The sequence below is a fragment of the Dendrobates tinctorius genome, unplaced genomic scaffold (assembly GCF_039654945.1).
Source record: "Dendrobates tinctorius isolate UK_male_01 unplaced genomic scaffold, ASM3965494v1 ptg000396l, whole genome shotgun sequence".
Taxonomy (NCBI): domain Eukaryota; kingdom Metazoa; phylum Chordata; class Amphibia; order Anura; family Dendrobatidae; genus Dendrobates; species Dendrobates tinctorius.
Window position 1 is genome coordinate 2,129,657 of NW_027362062.1, and position 18,321 is coordinate 2,147,977.

An 18,321-nucleotide genomic window follows, 5' to 3' on the forward strand; every position below is an offset into this window, starting at 1 on the left:
ATTGGAAATCAGCATGCTGCGCCAGATACATAAGACCTGATTTGCTGAATTAACATATGTTATTTCTTACAGGAGTTGAAGTTTGGGTTGTAGGATATTCGTATGTCTATTGGGCGGAAAAAAGGGCCAAACTGCGTCCGGGAGGAAGGAATCTTGGCCTCCCGGGCCTAGAGGTTAACTGGAGGGGTATCAGAGGCCTCCAATGGAAACAGGTGTTCAAAGAGATGGTTGACATTTCAAGGAGGGCAAAGCGCCCGGTGATAATGGTGTCACACGCGGGTGGCAATCATCTTGGCAAGCAAATGGTGGTGGACTTGTATAAATGGATGACAATGGATATAGAATGGTTCACCTGTTTATTCACAAATATGATTCTAGTGTGGTCAGAGATGATACCACGGGCTGTCTGGCGTGGCGCAAGAGATAAAAAAAAAAAAAGCCATAGAGCGCACGAGGAAATTCAACTCCCGGATGGGAAAATTTTTGACAGGAAGAGGCGGTATCGTTATCCGTCACCACCAGCTAACACGAGACTATTAAGACCAGACGGAGTTCACCTGACGGACGTTGGCCTCAATATTTTTCTGTATGATTTACAGGATGGGGTTGAACAGGCCCTAACGCTGATGGGTGGGGGGTCGGAGTCCCGTGTAGGTTATACACAGGATCCTCTGTGGCGGTAGAAGCGGAGGAGGGCAAAGGTTCGTAACCGCTCGTTGGGCCAACTAGCCTGTCAATCGTGGACAGGATATCGGCGCAAGCCGCCCGTTACAAAGTGTAATTGCCTTTCTCTGATTATGTACCGTATTTTCCGCTTTGTAAGACGCACTTTTTTTCCCCCAAACTTGGGGGGGAAATGGGGGTGCGTCTTACAAAGAGGATATACCTTACCGGGTGTAGGCCGCAGGGGTGTGTCCGGCGCTGTGGGTGTCTCCGAGTGCCCAGCGGTGTCTCCGGTTCCCATCCCGGGGCTCTGCCCACATTTTGCGACAGGCCAGAAGCCCGGGGCTCCCTCTCGGTTTCCTCTGTATTGGCTCCGGCAATATGGGGGGCGGCGCATGCGCTGATGGGGATCTCGAGAGATGAGATTTCAGCGCTGAGATCTCATCTCGAGATCTCAGTCCCGAGCTCACCATATTGCCGGAGCCAATACAGAGGGAACCGAGAGGGAGCCCCGGGGCTCTGGCCTGTCGCAAAATGTCGGCAGAACCCCAGGATGGGAACCGGAGACACGGCTGGGCACCCGGAGACACCCACAGCGCCGACGGACACCCCTGCGGCCTACACCCGGCAAATGTCTGCAGAGCCCCGGGCTGCTGCACCGACCCCCCTGGCAGCAGTACAGCCCCCCCGGTAGCAGCACAAGCCCCCCTGGTAGCAGCAAAAATCCCTGGTAGCAGCTCGAGCCCCCCTGGTAGCAGCAAAGATCCCTGGTAGCAGCACGAGCCCCCCTGGTAGCAGCTCGAGCCCCCCTGGCAGCGCGCTGCACATCGGAGCACCCTCTCATCCTTTCCTGCGGCCTGCAGTATCACCCAACTCTTGCCTCCTCCAGTAGCGACCCTGGGACCCCGCTTCACCGCAGCCACCACCCCCAGTAAGCAATAAGACGCCTGGATTATAAGAGGCACCACCATTTTATTAAAAAACGTTTTTTCCTATTTTTCTCCTCAAAATTTGGGGTGCGTCTTATAATCCGGAGCGTCTTATAAAGCGAAAAATACGGTAATAAACTGTGACTGACCTGTTCAAACCACCTAGGATTGTGTTTCATTATGGGATTGGAGGGGGGGAGGCACTGGTTACGACACACAGGTCTCCACAGTTCAGGTATATCCTATCAGGCAGTGAGGGGGCTCCATTAAAAAAAAAAAGGGGCAGGACAAATAATGTCCTAGTTTTCCCCTGAGCAATATGGACGTCTCCTGGGGAAACCTTCCTATTTATGCGGCCTCCACATTTTTCAGAGGCTCCTGCAACCCTAGTTTTAAGAAATCTAGCCTCCAGTCTAGAAAAAGTTGGATCCAAAATGGATGACTTCAAAATGACTGCCATGGTCACCACCCATCTTTAAAAGTTTTCCCCCCTCCCATATACTAATGTGCCACAACCAGGAAGTTATCACCAACCATTCCCATTTTATTTAGGTGTATCCATATACATGGCACACCCTGTACCTTGCTTCTGCAACAGAGGACTGAACTCCCATCTCCCAATGGATGCACGGACCATTTTTGGTTTCGGAAATGTTCCGTCCAAAAAAAAAGCAACCGACAGGACAACTTCCAACCTGCCAGGAAACCTTCCTTCAGGGCAGCCCCCTCCTGGCATCCACGAACCCATCAGTGCTGGTCTGCTAGGCCTGGATGTAGAAGACTCTCTTCGGCATGACGGGGCATTCCCACCTTGGATATTTCTCAGCGTTGGCTGTTTTCTTCACTATTCAAAGCAAGTATTATGATCTCTGATCCGGGACACCGAAAGCTCAAACATCGCAGGCAGGCCTTGGGGGGCCGAGTCATAGACCCTACCAACAGTCCTGCCCACATGCACCAACAGGATATTACAGTTTTACAATACATAAGAAATGCATAAAATGACACAAACAAAGGCACAAAGTTTTCAATGCAAAAAAAATGCACTTTTATAAAATTAAAAATGTTTCTATATATAATGTTAAAATGTCACTTATCCAATATTTCTATAAGTAAAAGTCTGAGATTTCTGTGTGAAATGGTAATTTGTTCCTCTTAAACCAGTTCTGAATGTAAATAAAACCTTGCTCTGATTTAAGTCTCCACGTTGTATTTTAGCCTTTCATTTCATGCACAGGGCCCATGATGTATCTGTGTAACACATGTAAGGTACTATAACAAGCTTAGGCTGGTTTCACAGCGTTTTTTAGCGCACTACATGCGCCATGCGGCCCTATGTTTAACAAGTAAAGTACCCTATATATTCATGCACTATTGCTGTTCGTTTATTTAATAAAGGGTATTCAATCATTGTTTCTGTTTTTAATCCCCCCTCATTGGTCCCCAAGTACGACCATTACCTGTATGCCCTTATATACAGCATTCTAGAATGCTGTGTATATATAGTACGACCACTACCTGTATACCCTTGTATACAGCATTTTCTAAAGCATGACCCCTGTCTGAATGCCTTTATACATACAACATTCTAGAATGCCAATCTGCATAGCGTTAAAAAAAAAAACAAAATGTATATTAAACTTGCCTACGGGACAGTCCCATCCAATGGGCTTCGCTAGTCTTAATCCGGTGCCTCCTCTTCTATCACCATCCTTCTTTCTTTGATTCGATGACGTGTTCTATGTCACCGCACAGTGTCATCCACACAGTGTCATCCACACAGTGTCTTCCATCGCGCTCCAGTGCAGGTGAACTTCTTTCTGCGCTGTGCAGTACTTTGTGTGCAGCAGGGCAGAGACGTGTTCCTGCACAGAAGCTTGAAGGGGGAGGTTGTGTGGATCACGTAGGACGCATCATCCACGGGAAGGAGGACTGCAACAGATGAAGACCAGTGACATCCATAACACCGGACCGCCCCGTAGGTGAGTATAAGAAGGTATTTACATTATGCACATTGGCTTAGGGACAAATACCATTCTAGAGTGCTGTACATAAGGGCATATTGGTACTGGTAGTACTATATATGGGGAAAACCTGGAGACAGGTTCCCTTTAAGAAACCTATGTAACTAGGTTAAAATTAGCATTTTTTTCGTATTGTGAAAAACTTGTAATTTAAATATTCATGATGACTAAACTGCAGGTGGTCTGTCTCACTTCATCATAAGTTTAATTGTGAAACGCTGCAGTGTTCAAATTACAATGTACTTCTAGAAGCCATAAACTTCATTGTTGGACTGAAGAATCCTCCGGTGGATCCAGTCCTCTCCTTCAGGCGCCATGCCTCACAGCTGGTATGGCGGCTCTGAGACTTAAATAGTATTTACTATTGAATAAGATGATGAAAGACAGACATGATTGCTTCCTCTTTCAGCACTGTGAGGACGATACTAGATTGTGCCTCAGACCACACGTGAGGACATTACTAGATTGTACCTGCTGTGCCTCAGACCACACAAGGACTTTGCTAGATTGTGTGCTGAACCATGGAGTGCTTTGTGGGTGATGGTAATAAGTTTATACTGAAATTATGGAGATGGATGGATAACGATTGTCACAAGGTAGAGCCTTGGGTATAACGATTGGTGAGGAATATGATCCTGGATGCAGCATTCAAGACAGACTTGAGAGGGGAGAGTTTGGTAAGAGGGAGACCGATTAGTAGAGTTACGATAGTCCAGACGAGAATGAATGAGTTTTTGTAGAGTCGAAAGTAAGAAAAGGTCAAATTCTAGAATTTTTTTTTGAGGTGCAGATAACGAGCGAGCCAGTGATCGGATGTGGGGGTGTTAGATGTTGAGTTTCCCCCACTGCACAGGGGCAATCTCGAGCCATGTCCTTTGCAGTCTCCCATTCCTCTGCAGCTGCAGAGATTCCTGCTCAGCAAAGACGTCGGTTCAGGTGTCTTGTCCAGGCTGATTCTAGGCATCTGGTTGCTTCTTCTGGCTCTGCTATGACTCCATCCTTGAGTCAGCAGCAAGTAGACGCTTCTGGGACTAAGTCCTGTCTTTTGGGTGCTGAACATGCCTGTGGGACGACCTCTCATTGGAGGCCGGAGGTCACATGCGCAGGTCCCATTCCTGCTCGGATTGGTCCACTACTGGGAAGGTCCCGGAAGGACGCCGCTATAAAAGAGCCGCATGGCTGCTCGATCATGCGCTAGTATAGACTCTTATTGTATGCTGTGTGCGTGATGATGGATGCATGTATCTGGTGACTGACTCATTATGACTCCCCTCCCTTGGATACGTATGGTATAGGGCTATAGAGTTAGAGTCAGCGCCTACTAGTGGCTTGGTCTGCGCCACAGTGCTTCCACATCTCAGCACCTCAGTCAGCGCCATGTGCCATCCAGAGCTGGGTACCTTCAGTACCGCATTAAGGTACGGGTGGCTCAGTGGTTAGCGTTGCAGCGCTGGGGTCCTGGGTTCAAATCCCACCAAGGACAACATCTGCAAGGAGTTTGTATGTTCTCCCCATGTTTGCGTGGGTTTCCTCCAGGCACTCCGGTTTCCTCCCACATTCCAAAGACATACTGATAGGGAATTTAGATTGTGAGCCCCATCGGAGACAGTGATGATGATGTTTGCAAACTGTAAAGCCCTGCAGAATATGTTAGCGCTATATAAATAAATAATTAAGGGGCTGCATCCACCAGTGCGACGCCGTGTGCCAGTCTAGCGCTTTCCTCCATTGTTCTGGGTGGTTAGTGGTGTCCGCCAGAGTGGTGCAGTTTGCACATAGTGCGCTTTAGCTTTTTAATTTGTTTCTTCTTGGCACCACTGTTGCGGTGCCAAGCACTAGTGTGACTAGAGGGACTCTAACCCAGTGTCTCAGGGGTAGAGTCCTGTGTCTATACACCAGTGCTCACATTGCCGAGCTCTGTGAGCATAAACAGGCTGCGGCATTTGTGTTTGGAGGTCGGGCGTTTCTGTGAGGTAAGAGTCCGCCTCTGTACACACTAGGAGTTAACCCCGTGTGTTCCTCTATTGTACCGCTATATAACGTCCGCCATTACCAAGCAGCAGTTTGTCATCTCTGCATGGTGGACTCCGGGTTGCGATCGCACTTTTACATTTTATATTTAGTGCGATCCGCAACCCTAACGGGGTGAATGAAAGTTGGGAATCAAGTATGACCACAAGACAACAGGCATGTTGCTGGGGTGTAATGGTAAAACCACTCACAGAAATGGCAATGTCGGGCATAGGTACATTAGTAGTGGGAGGAAACACAAGGAGTTGTTTTTGACAGGTTCAGTTTCAGATAGAGGGAGGACATGATGTTAGAGACAGCAGTATGACAATCACTGGTGTCTTCTAATAATGCAGGCGTGATATCAGGAGAAGTATACAGTGGGGAAAAAAAGTATTTAGTCAGTCAGCAATAGTGCAAGTTCCACCACTTAAAAAGATGAGAGGCGTCTGTAATTTACATCATAGGTAGACCTCAACTATGGGAGACAAACTGAGAAAAAAAAATCCAGAAAATCACATTGTCTGTTTTTTTTTCATTTTATTTGCATATTATGGTGGAAAATAAGTATTTGGTCAGAAACAAAATTTCATCTGAATACTTTGTGATATATCCTTTGTTGGCAATGACAGAGGTCAAACGTTTTCTGTAAGTCTTCACAAGGTTGCCACACACTGTTGTTGGTATGTTGGCCCATTCCTCCATGCAGATCTCCTCTAGAGCAGTGATGTTTTTGGCTTTTCGCTTGGCAACACGGACTTTCAACTCCCTCCAAAGGTTTTCTATAGGGTTGAGATCTGGAGACTGGCTAGGCCACTCCAGGACCTTGAAATGCTTCTTACGAAGCCACTCCTTCGTTGCCCTGGCGGTGTGCTTTGGATCATTGTCATGTTGAAAGACCCAGCCACGTTTCATCTTCAATGCCCTTGCTGATGGAAGGAGGTTTGACTCAAAATCTCACGATACATGGCCCCATTCATTCTTTCATGTACCCGGATCAGTCGTCCTGGCCCCTTTGCAGAGAAACAGCCCCAAAGCATGATGTTTCCACCACCATGCTTTACAGTAGGTATGGTGTTTGATGGATGCAACTCAGTATTCTTTTTCCTCCAAACACGACAAGTTGTGTTTCTACCAAACAGTTCCAGTTTGGTTTCATCAGACCATAGGACATTCTCCCAAAACTCCTCTGGATCATCCAAATGCTCTCTAGCAAACTTCAGACGGGCCCGGACATGTACAGGCTTAAGCAGTGGGACACGTCTGGCACTGCAGGATCTGAGTCCATGGTGGCGTATTGTGTTACTTATGGTAGGCCTTGTTACATTGGTCCCAGCTCTCTGCAGTTCATTCACTAGGTCCCCCCGCGTGGTTCAGGGATTTTTGCTCACCGTTCTTGTGATCATTCTGACCCCACGGGGTGGGATTTTGCGTGGAGCACCAGATCGAGGGAGATTATCAGTGGTCTTGTAGGTCTTCCATTTTCTAATTATTGCTCCCACAGTTGATTTCTTCACTCCAAGCTGGTTGGCTATTGCAGATTCAGTCTTCCCAGCCTGGTGCAGGGCTACAATTTTGTTTCTGGTGTCCTTTGACAGCTCTTTGGTCTTCACCATAGTGGAGTTTGGAGTCAGACTGTTTGAGGGTGTGCACAGGTGTCTTTTTATACTGATAACAAGTTTAAACAGGTGCCATTACTACAGGTAATGAGTGGAGGAAAGAGGAGACTCTTAAAGAAGAAGTTACAGGTCTGTGAGAGCCAGAAATCTTGATTGCTTGTTTCTGACCAAATACTTATTTTCCACCATAATATGCAAATAAAATGAAAAAAAAACAGACAATGTGATTTTCTGGATTTTTTTTTCTCAGTTTGTCTCCCATAGTTGAGGTCTACCTATGATGTAAATTACAGACGCCTCTCATCTTTTTAAGTGGTGGAACTTGCACTATTGCTGACTGACTAAATACTTTTTTTCCCCACTGTATAATTGGGTGTTATCAGCATAGAGATGGTACTGGAAAACAAATCTACTGATTGTCCAATAGGGGCAATATACGAAGAGGTGGGGGCCTAGAACCTATCCTTGAGGAACCCCAACAGTAAGGGGAAGATGAGAGGAGGAGGAGCCAGCAAAAGATACAGTAAAGGAGCGGTCAGAGAGATAGGAGGAGAATCAGGAGAGAACGGTGTCCTTGAGGCCAATGGAACGGAGCATAGTGAGGAGGAGCTGATGATCCACAGTGTCGAATGCTGCGGAGAGATCCAAGAGAATTAGCATGGAGTAATGACCATTAGATTTAGCTGTTAGTAGATCATTACAGACTTTAGTGAGGGCAGTTTCAGTAGAGTGTAGAGAGCAGAAACCGGATTGAAGAGGGTCGAGAAGAGAGTTATCTGAGAGTTATCTGAGAGTTATCTGAGTTTACACAAGAAAATCCCATGATGGATAACATGATCAGGGATAAAAATTCTCCATTAAATGTCACCTGCTTAACCCAGCAGGAAGTACGGCGGCGTCTACAAATCACTAAAATTGACAAATCCCCGGGCCCGGATGGGATACACCCCCGAGTACTGCAGGAATTAAGCACAGTCATTGATAGACCACTATTTTTAATCTTTAAAGATTCCATAATAACAGGGTCTGTACCACAGGACTGGCGTATAGCAAATGTGGTGCCAATATTCAAAAAGGGGACAAAAACTGAACTGGGAAATTATAGGCCTGTAAGTTTAACCTCAACTGTGGGTAAAATCCTGGAGGGTATTCTAAGAGATACTATACTGGAGTATCTGGAGAAGAATAACCTTATGACCCAATATCAACATGGGTTTACAAGAGACCGTTCCTGTCAGACTAATCTGATAAGCTTTTATGAAGAGGTAAGTTCCGGACTGGACCAAGGGAATGCAGTGGACGTGGTGTACATGGACTTTTCAAAAGCTTTTGATACGGTGCCACACAAAAGGTTGATACATAAAATGAGAACAATGGGGATAGGGGAAAATATGTGTAGGTGGGTTATGAGCTGGCTCAGGGATAGGAAACAAAGGGTGGTTATTAATGGAGCACACTCGGACTGGGTCACGGTTAGCAGTGGGGTACCACAGGGGTCAGTTTTGGGCCCGCTTCTTTTTAACATATTTATTAATGACCTTGTAGGGGGCATAGAGAGTAGAATTTCAATATTTGCAGATGACACTAAACTCTGCAGGGTAATTAATACAGAGGAGGACAATTTTATATTACAGGAGGATTTATGTAAACTAGAAGCTTGGGCTGATAAATGGCAAATGAGCTTTAATGGGGATAAATGTAAGGTCATGCACTTGGGTAGAACGAACAAGTTGTATAATTATGTGCTTAATTGTAAAACACTGGGCAAAACAGTCACTGAAAAAGACCTGGGTGTATGGGTGGACGACAAACTCACATTTAGTGGCCAGAGTCAAGCAGCTGCTGCAAAGGCAAATAAAATAATGGGATGCATTAAAAGAGGCATAGATGCTCATGAGGAGAACATAATTTTACCTCTATATAAGTCACTAGTGCGACCACACTTAGAATACTGTGTACAGTTCTGGTCTCCGGTGTATAAGAAAGACATAGCTGAACTGGAGCGGGTGCAGAGAAGAGCGACCAAGGTTATTAGGGAACTAGGGGGTCTGCAATACCAAGACAGGTTATTACACTTGGGGTTATTTAGTTTGGAGAATCGAAGGCTTAGGGGTGATCTTATTACAATGTATAAATATATGTGGGGACAATACAAAGACCTTTCTAATGATCTTTTTACTCTTAGACCTGTGACGGGGACAAGGGGGCATCCTCTACGTCTGGAGGAAAGAAGGTTTAAGCATACTCACAGACGCGGATTCTTTACTGTAAGAGCAGTGAGACTATGGAACTCTCTGCCATATGATGTTGTAATGAGTGATTCACTACTAAAATTTAAGAAGGGACTGGATGCCTTTCTTGAAAAGTATAATATTACAGGGTATATACACTAGTCTCCTTAATATTGCGTTGATCCAGGGAGCTAGTCTGATTGCCGTATGTGGAGTCGGGAAGGAATTTTTTTCCCCAATGTGAAGCTTATTGTTGCCACATGGGTTTTTTTTGCCTTCCTCTGGATCAACATGTTAGGGCAAGTTAGGATAGGATATGGGTTGAACTAGATGGACTTAAAGTCTCCCTTCAACCTTAATTACTATGTTACTATGTAGATAGCGGATAAGACGGGAGTGGACCAGGCATTTGAGCTTAGAGATGAAGGAAAGATTAGAGACAGGTCTATAGTTAGCGGCACAGTTTTGGTTGAGGGATTTATTTTTAAGTAATGCATGTATGATGGCATGTTTAAATGAGGGAAGGATACCGGAAGAGAGAGAGGGGTTGAATATTTTTGTTAGGTGAGTGGTGACAGCAGTGGAAAGGGACTGGAGGAGATGTGATGGAATGGGGTCACTGGTGCAAGTAGTAGAGTGAGAAGATGCAAGGAACCTGATTACTTCTTCTGTGACTGGTTCAAAATCAGAGAGTGAGCTAGATGCAGGGGGGGAGGGAGGACAGTGGGAGAAAATTTCCTGTCGGATATGGTCAATTTTTTCTTTGAAGTAATTGGCCAGATCGTCAGCGCGAAGATCCGTTGTTGGTGCCTGCACTCTTGGGTTAAGTAGGGAATGAAAAGTGTCAAAGAGACGTTTCGGGTTATTGGATAGTGAGATGATGAGAGTGTTGAAATAGGTTTGTTTGGAGAGGTGAAGGGCAGTGTTGTATGTTTTAAGCATAAACTTATAATGGATGAAATCTTCAGGTAGATTGGATTTTCTCCACAGACGTTCAGAGCACCTGGAACACCACTGCAGGAAACGTGTTTGCAGCATGTGCCAGGGTTGTCGCCGTCTGTGCCCTACATCTGTGTTCTATATATAGGAGGTGCGGTTTCATCCAGGGCACTTTGCAGTGTTTCTTTATAATGCTTCAGTGCAGAATTGGGACATGAGGGTGAGGAGATAGGGGCCAATGATGACAGCAAGTTCTTCATAAGTTTCTAGGTGTTAATGGCCTGTATATTTCTATATGTGTGGAAAGTAGGGGTGACCTGAACAGGATGGCAGTTTTTAACCGAGAATGAAAGAAGGTTGTGGTCAGAGAGCGGGAGAGGGGACTTTGTAAAATCACATACTGAGCAAAGCCGTTGGGTACGCTGGTCGTGCGCTGGCACACTTTTGCCGGTGCATCCACCCTTTTGGCGCTGCGCCGAGCGCACAAAAATGCAACACAGTGTGTTTGGCACACGTCGTCGCAGTGCCAAAAGGGCGGATGCGCCGGCAAAAGTGTGCCAGCGCATGGCCAGCGTACCCAACGCTAAATATAGGGTACGCTGATCGCATGCAGCGTCATGCGATCATAGGAGGAGCTGACCGGAGGCAGCCCTGCGTCTCAGTACGCTAGTCTGAAAGTAGCCAAAAAAGCTTAAAAAACGCGAAAAAATGCTTATGTTTGCATATACCCTTAGAATGCATTCCGCAATTTTTGTGCCCATGCTGCATTTTTTTTCTGAAAAAAAAAAAACGCATTGCGGAAAAAAACGCAGCATGTTCATTAATTTTTGCAGAAAATCTGCGGATTTGCCACTATGTTCGTTGTATTATTTCATTGTATTTCACTTCCTGGCGCTGCTGGAGTGGCAGCCTGTTACAGTAGCTCCTTCTTTGCTCTCCTATTTTCTATTTTTCCTTTCTCTTTTTTTATTGTTACTCCAAAGGGACATTGCACTATGGAAAACCATAAGAGGACCTGGACCTTTGATGGACTTTTTACCTTGTTTTTACTTGGTTCTATTGTGTTGGGAAATCCAGGAACTGAACAAGACCCTATTGTCTACTCCAGAGAAGCTATACTGCTGCTTAGGGATACAGCAAGGCAGCATGCTGCTAATAGACCAGAGGACATTCCACCAGAAATAAGGAAGACTAAGGCCTCTTTCACACTTCAGTTTTTTGCAATCAGTCACAATCCGCCAGGTTTTGAAAAAAAACGGATCCTCAATTTTCTTTTGAGGATCCGTTTTTTTCCCCATTGACTTCCATTAATGGCGGATTGTCGTCCGTTGCATCCGTTTTTTTTGAAGATCCGCCAAAAGTTGCTGTCCGTCACCATCCTCAAAGATTTGAAAACGGAGCTTGCAACGTTTTTTTTCTCTGGCGGATCCTCCAGACACTCATTTAACCCGAAATTCTTTCTGGTTGCCGGACAAAAAAAAAAATTCTCTCTCTCTCTCTCTGTGTGTGGGCACATTAGTACAGTTTATAAGGGCACTGGTTATGGGACACTGGTACTGTGTGTGGGCACATTAGTGCAGTTTATAAGGGCACTGGTTATGGGACACTGGCACTGTGTGGGCACATTAGTACAGTTTATAAGGGCACTGGTTATGGGACACTGGCACTGTGTATGGGCACATTAGTGCAGTTTATAAGGGCACTGGTTATGGGACACTGACACTGTGTGTGGGCACATTAGTACAGTTTATGAGGGCATTAGTTATGGGACACTGACACTGTGTGTGGGCACATTAGTACAGTTTATGAGGGCACTGGTTATGGGGCACTGTGTGTGGGCACATTAGTGCAGTTTATAAGGGCACTGGTTATGGGACACTGACACTGTGTGGGCACATTAGTACAGTTTATGAGGGAACTGGTTATGGGACACTGACACTGTGTGTGGGCACATTAGTACAGTTTATGAGGGCACTGGTTATGGGACACTGGCACTGTGTGTGGGCACATTAGTGCAGTTTATAAGGGCACTGGTTATGGGACACTGACACTGTGTGTGGGCACATTAGTACAGTTTATGAGGGCACTGGTTATGGGACACTGACACTGTGTGTGGGCACATTAGTACAGTTTATGAGGGCACTGGTTATGGGACACTGGCACTGTGTGTGGGCACATTAGTGCAGTTTATAAGGGCACTGGTTATGGGACAATGTCACTGTGTGGGCACATTAGTACAGTTTATAAGGGCACTGGTTATGGGACACTGGCACTGTGTGTGGGCACATTAGTATAGTTTATGAGGGCACTGGTTATGGGACACTGGCACTGTGTGTGGGCACATTAGTATTGTTTATGAGGGCACTGGTTATGGGGCACTGGCACTGTGTGTGGGCACATTAGTATTGTTTATGAGGGCACTGGTTATGGGGCACTGGCACTGTGTGTGGGCACATTAGTGCAGTTTATAAGGGCACTTGTTATGGGACAATGGCACTGTGTGTGGGCACATTAGTACAGTTTATAAGGGCACTGGTTATGGGACACTGACACCGTGTGTGGGCACATTAGTACAGTTTATGAGGGCACTGGTTATGGGACACTGGCACTGTGTGTGGGCACATTAGAACAGTTTATGAGGGCAATGGTTATGGGACACTGGCACTGTGTGTGGGCACATTAGTACAGTTTATGAGGGCACTGGTTATGGGACACAGACACTGTGTGTGGACACATTAGTACAGTTTATGAGGGCACGGGTTATGGGACACTGACACCGTGTGTGGACACATTAGTACAGTTTATGAGGGCACTGGTTATGGGACAATGGCACTGTGTGTGGGCACATTAGTACAGTTTATGAGGGCACTGGTTATGGGACACTGACACCGTGTGTGGACACATTAGTACAATTTATGAGGGCACTGGTTATGGGACACTGGCACTGTGTGTGGGCACATTAGTACAGTTTATAAGGGCACTGGTTATGGGACACTGGCACTGTGTGTGGACACATTAGTACAGTTTATGAGGGCACTGGTTATGGGACAATGGCACTGTGTGTGGACACATTAGTACAGTTTATGCGGGCACTGGTTATGGGACACTGACACCGTGTGTGGGCACATTAGTACAGTTTATGAGGGCACTGGTTATGGGACACTGACACCGTGTGTGGGCACATTAGTACAGTTTATGAGGGCACTGGTTATGGGACACTGGCACTGTGTGTGGGCACATTAGTACAGTTTATGAGGGCACTGGTTATGGGACACTGACATTGTGTGTGGGCACATTAGTACAGTTTATGAGGGCACTGGTTATGGGACACTGGCACTGTGTGTGGACACATTAGTACAGTTTATGAGGGCACTGGTTATGGGACACTGACACCGTGTGTGGGCACATTAGTACAGTTTATGAGGGCACTGGTTATGGGACACTGGCACTGTGTGTGGGCACATTAGTACAGTTTATGAGGGCACTGGTTATGGGACACTGACACTGTGTGTGGGCACATTAGTACAGTTTATGAGGGCACTGGTTATGGGACACTGGCACTGTGTGTGGACACATTAGTACAGTTTATGAGGGCACTGGTTATGGGACACTGACACTGTGTGTGGGCACATTAGTGCAGTTTATAAGGGCACTGGTTATGGGACAATGGCACTGTGTGGGCACATTAGTACAGTTTATAAGGGCACTGGTTATGGGACACTGGCACTGTGTGTGGGCACATTAGTATTGTTTGAGGGCACTGGTTATGGGGCACTGGCACTGTGTGTGGGCACATTAGTGCAGTTTATAAGGGCACTTGTTATGGGACAATGGCACTGTGTGTGGGCACATTAGTACAGTTTATGAGGGCACTGGTTATGGGACACTGGCACTGTGTGTGGGCACATTAGTACAGTTTATAAGGGCACTGGTTATGGGACACTGACACTGTGTGTGGGCACATTAGTACAGTTTATGAGGGCATTAGTTATGGGACACTGACACTGTGTGTGGGCACATTAGTACAGTTTATGAGGGCACTGGTTATGGGACACTGGCACTGTGTGTGGGCACATTAGTGCAGTTTATAAGGGCACTGGTTATGGGACACTGGCACTGTGTGTGGGCACATTAGTATTGTTTGAGGGCACTGGTTATGGGGCACTGGCACTGTGTGTGGGCACATTAGTGCAGTTTATAAGGGCACTTGTTATGGGACAATGGCACTGTGTGTGGGCACATTAGTACAGTTTATGAGGGCACTGGTTATGGGACACTGGCACTGTGTGTGGGCACATTAGTACAGTTTATAAGGGCACTGGTTATGGGACACTGACACTGTGTGTGGGCACATTAGTACAGTTTATGAGGGCATTAGTTATGGGACACTGACACTGTGTGTGGGCACATTAGTACAGTTTATGAGGGCACTGGTTATGGGACACTGGCACTGTGTGTGGGCACATTAGTGCAGTTTATAAGGGCACTGGTTATGGGACACTGACACTGTGTGGGCACATTAGTACAGTTTATGAGGGCACTGGTTATGGGACACTGACACTGTGTGTGGGCACATTAGTACAGTTTATGAGGGCACTGGTTATGGGACACTGGCACTGTGTGTGGGCACATTAGTGCAGTTTATAAGGGCACTGGTTATGGGACACTGACACTGTGTGTGGGCACATTAGTACAGTTTATGAGGGCACTGGTTATGGGACACTGACACTGTGTGTGGGCACATTAGTACAGTTTATGAGGGCACTGGTTATGGGACACTGGCACTGTGTGTGGGCACATTAGTGCAGTTTATAAGGGCACTGGTTATGGGACAATGGCACTGTGTGGGCACATTAGTACAGTTTATAAGGGCACTGGTTATGGGACACTGGCACTGTGTGTGGGCACATTAGTATAGTTTATGAGGGCACTGGTTATGGGACACTGGCACTGTGTGTGGGCACATTAGTATTGTTTATGAGGGCACTGGTTATGGGGCACTGGCACTGTGTGTGGGCACATTAGTATTGTTTATGAGGGCACTGGTTATGGGGCACTGGCACTGTGTGTGGGCACATTAGTGCAGTTTATAAGGGCACTTGTTATGGGACAATGGCACTGTGTGTGGGCACATTAGTACAGTTTATGAGGGCACTGGTTATGGGACACTGGCACTGTGTGTGGGCACATTAGTACAGTTTATAAGGGCACTGGTTATGGGACACTGACACCGTGTGTGGGCACATTAGTACAGTTTATGAGGGCACTGGTTATGGGACACTGGCACTGTGTGTGGGCACATTAGTACAGTTTATGAGGGCAATGGTTATGGGACACTGGCACTGTGTGTGGGCACATTAGTACAGTTTATGAGGGCACTGGTTATGGGACACAGACACTGTGTGTGGACACATTAGTACAGTTTATGAGGGCACGGGTTATGGGACACTGACACCGTGTGTGGACACATTAGTACAGTTTATGAGGGCACTGGTTATGGGACAATGGCACTGTGTGTGGGCACATTAGTACAGTTTATGAGGGCACTGGTTATGGGACACTGACACCGTGTGTGGACACATTAGTACAGTTTATGAGGGCACTGGTTATGGGACACTGGCACTGTGTGTGGGCACATTAGTACAGTTTATAAGGGCACTGGTTATGGGACACTGGCACTGTGTGTGGACACATTAGTACAGTTTATGAGGACACTGGTTATGGGACAATGGCACTGTGTGTGGACACATTAGTACAGTTTATGAGGGTACTGGTTATGGGACACTGACACCGTGTGTGGGCACATTAGTACAGTTTATGAGGGCACTGGTTATGGGACACTGACACCGTGTGTGGGCACATTAGTACAGTTTATGAGGGCACTGGTTATGGGACACTGGCACTGTGTGTGGGCACATTAGTACAGTTTATGAGGGCACTGGTTATGGGACACTGACACTGTGTGTGGGCACATTAGTACAGTTTATGAGGGCACTGGTTATGGGACACTGGCACTGTGTGTGGACACAATAGTACAGTTTATGAGGGCACTGGTTATGGGACACTGACACCGTGTGTGGACACATTAGTACAGTTTATGAGGGCACTGGTTATGGGACACTGACACCGTGTGTGGACACATTAGTACAGTTTATGAGGGCACTGGTTATGGGACAATGGCACTGTGTGTGGGCACATTAGTACAGTTTATGAGGGCACTGGTTATGGGACACTGGAACTGTGTGTGGGCACATTAGTGCAGTTTATGCTGGCACTGGTTATGGGACACTGGCACTGTGTGTGGGCACATTAGTACAGTTTATGAGGGAACTGGTTATGGGACACTGACACTGTGTGGGCACATTAGTACAGTTTATGAGGGCACTGGTTATGGGACACTGACACTGTGTGCGGGCACATTAGTACAGTTTATGCTGGCACTGGTTATGGGACACTGACACTGTGTGTGGGCACATTAGTACAGTTTATGAGGGCACTGGTTATGGGACACTGGCACTGTGTGTGGGCACATTAGTGCAGTTTATGCTGGCACTGGTTATGGGACACGGGCACTGTGTGTGGACACATTAGTACAGTTTATGAGGGCACTGGTTATGGGACACTGACACCGTGTGTGGGCACATTAGTACAGTTTATGAGGGCACTGGTTATGGGACACTGGCACTGTGTGTGGGCACATTAGTGCAGTTTATGCTGGCACTGGTTATGGGACACGGGCACTGTGTGTGGGCACATTAGTACAGTTTATGAGGGCACTGGTTATGGGACACTGACACCGTGTGTGGGCACATTAGTACAGTTTATGAGGGCACTGGTTATGGGGCACTGGCACTGTGTGTGGGCACATTAGTACAGTTTATGAGGGCACTGGTTATGGGGCACTGGCACTGTGTGTGGGCACATTAGTACAGTTTATGAGGGCACTGGTTATGGGGCACAGGCACTGTGTGTGGGCACATTAGTACAGTTTATGAGGGCACTGGTTATGGGACACTGACACTGTGTGTGGGCACATTAGTACAGTTTATGAGGGCACTGGTTATGGGACACTGACACCGTGTGTGGACACATTAGTACAGTTTATGAGGGCACTGGTTATGGGACAATGGCACTGTGTGTGGGCACATTAGTACAGTTTATGAGGGCACTGGTTATGGGACACTGGAACTGTGTGTGGGCACATTAGTGCAGTTTATGCTGGCACTGGTTATGGGACACTGGCACTGTGTGTGGGCACATTAGTACAGTTTATGAGGGAACTGGTTATGGGACACTGACACTGTGTGGGCACATTAGTATAGTTTATGAGGGCACTGGTTATGGGACACTGACACTGTGTGCGGGCACATTAGTACAGTTTATGCTGGCACTGGTTATGGGACACTGACACTGTGTGTGGGCACATTAGTACAGTTTATGAGGGCACTGGTTATGGGACACTGGCACTGTGTGTGGGCACATTAGTGCAGTTTATGCTGGCACTGGTTATGGGACACGGGCACTGTGTGTGGACACATTAGTACAGTTTATGAGGGCACTGGTTATGGGACACTGACACCGTGTGTGGGCACATTAGTACAGTTTATGAGGGCACTGGTTATGGGACACTGGCACTGTGTGTGGGCACATTAGTGCAGTTTATGCTGGCACTGGTTATGGGACACGGGCACTGTGTGTGGGCACATTAGTACAGTTTATGAGGGCACTGGTTATGGGACACTGACACCGTGTGTGGGCACATTAGTACAGTTTATGAGGGCACTGGTTATGGGGCACTGGCACTGTGTGTGGGCACATTAGTACAGTTTATGAGGGCACTGGTTATGGGGCACTGGCACTGTGTGTGGGCACATTAGTACAGTTTATGAGGGCACTGGTTATGGGG